The following is a 2319-nucleotide window of genomic DNA, read 5'->3' on the forward strand; positions in this document are numbered from 1 at the left end:
TATCTTTTTGAAGTGAAAACTTCTTTAGAATCGTTGGGAGTGATTTGAGGAAAAGTGAAACGAAAAAGCGACCCTCTTGGCTACGAAGCGTTATATTATATGTTGATATAAAAGTAGCGACGAACTAAATAAAAATAACTTTTATTTTTTCTTGTGATTCGAACCAAGGATTTTGGATCGGAAGCTCACATTGCTAGTCGCTCGGCTACCGCGCCATGCTGTCGTCGCTGGCCTAAAAGTTATTTAGTTACGAAGCGTTATATTATATGTTGATATAAATAATTTTTGTGAGCGTGTAATTCTCAAAAGGTTTATTAGGTTTATTATTTTAAATGTATTGACTAGGTAGTGTGGTTATCAGCTTAACATCTGATAGATCCTCCATCGGAGGACAACAAATGTTAAACTGATTTTTGGAAATGGGCGGAGTGTTTTAGGGGCTTGCTCCGCCTCTGCCACGCGTTGACCCGGTATTGCAGTACCGCCGGGATTTCGTCCTTGAATAAATACAAGAAAAAATATACTAATACATTTAGCTTTGGTGGGAAGAGCCATAAATTTTTATATGAATACATGTAGACGAAAATGGAATTTTTTTTTTTTTTGAAATTTGCATTGTAGGACATTTCTGATTATTTATTGAAAACAGTTTTTTGGTTTAGATACTGAAAGTCAGTTTAAGTGAATCGGTATAAATATTTCGTACATTCATTTTTGGGAGAGTGTAATTCTCAAAAGGTTTATTAGAAAATCTATTGAAGTAGGTAGTGTGGTTATCAGCTTAACATCTGATAGATCCTCCATCGGAGGACAACAAATGTTAAACTATTAGGTCTATGAATAAGTTCATGCGGTTTTTTTCGAAATTTGAATTTCGGATCATTCCCATGGCTTTTAAACGTTTGGAAATGGTTGATTGATCAACTCCCAAAGTTTTTGCAACCTCTTCTTGCGTTTGAGCCGGATCTTGATCGAGCAATTCCTCCAATTCGGTATCCATGAACTTTGGCGGCGCGGCCAAAATCACCACTTTTAAAGCGTGCAAACCACTTCTGGCACGTTCGCTCAGCTAGAGCATGCTCACCATAAACTTCCACCAAGATACGATGACTTTCGGCTGCTTTTTTCTTCATATTAAAGAACTAGCGGACCCTCTGCCTGCTTCGCTAGGCATATCAAAATTAGAAATGAATAATGAACACTCGATTTAGATTCACTCTATGTGTATTTATTCTTTTTTTACAATATAAAATTAATGTTAATTTTAAACTTAAACTAACGCAAAGCCTTTTCGTAAACTACATTTTTTGTTTTGCCCTGAGTTGTGGTATAAATAAACAGAACTGATGGCTTTCCTACACGTGAACATGATACATATAATTGTCCGTGGGAGAAGCATGGATATTCTAAGTCAATTCAGCGTAATTCCAGCGATTGTCCTTGTGCTTTGTTTATTGTCATTGCAAATGCAAGACGTATTGAAAATTGCAATCTTTTGAAGTAAAAAGCTAAATCTGGTGGAATCGGCGGAATACGCGGAATCAATACGTCTTCACCTTTGAATTTTCCTTTTAAAATTGGTGCTTCAATAAGATTATTAATGACCTTTTTGACTGCTAATCTGCTAAGTAAAATAATTGGTGCACCAACTTTCAATTGTAAGCGATGAGCCGGCAGTCCAGGTAAATCCAAGGAATTTAAAAATTCTGTTGAATAATTTACAGCGTCATCTTGATTTATAACTGTATCAATTGATTTAAATGTTACAATCTCACCAGGCATATCATTTAAAATATTCGCATTCAATTGACCAACATCCTTATTTTTCGCAGCCAGTATTGCTCTCTCAGCTAACCAATTGTGATTTTGATAATTTTTCGCAATATTTGGAAAAACACTTGAAACTAATTCTTGTTTTGTGTGTGCAAAATTACAAAAATTATCTGGCAAAGTGATTAAGCCAATAGCAGCATCAATAGGAATTTGTCCATTTCCTATCTTCAGAAGTTGTCTTGAAAATTCGTCAGCCGATGCATAATTTTGCAAATAAACTCGCAGATTTGTTTTCAAGGTCAAAGTTTTTACGTGCCTCCATAAATGGGATGTCTTTAAACATGCTTTTAATTCACCTGCTGGTGTTGAACGGGAAATTACTGGCAAAGTTTGACGAAAATCACCAGACAATAATATTAAAGCACCACCAAAATATTTCTTGATTAATACGTAAATCTTTCAAAGTTCTATCCAATGCTTCCACTGATTTTTTATGTGCCATTGCACATTCATCCCACACATTTAATTTGCATTGTTGCAAAACTC

The 2319-nt window shown here is 35.2% G+C and overlaps 1 pseudogene; it reads left to right on the forward strand.

The window, feature by feature from the left end:
• Positions 1-322: 322 nt before the first annotated feature.
• LOC129251153 (U2 spliceosomal RNA) lies at positions 323-503 on the forward strand (annotated as a pseudogene).
• Positions 504-2319: the final 1816 nt, after the last annotated feature.

This window comes from Anastrepha obliqua, unplaced genomic scaffold (genome assembly GCF_027943255.1).
Source record: "Anastrepha obliqua isolate idAnaObli1 unplaced genomic scaffold, idAnaObli1_1.0 ptg000005lb, whole genome shotgun sequence".
NCBI lineage: Eukaryota > Metazoa > Arthropoda > Insecta > Diptera > Tephritidae > Anastrepha > Anastrepha obliqua.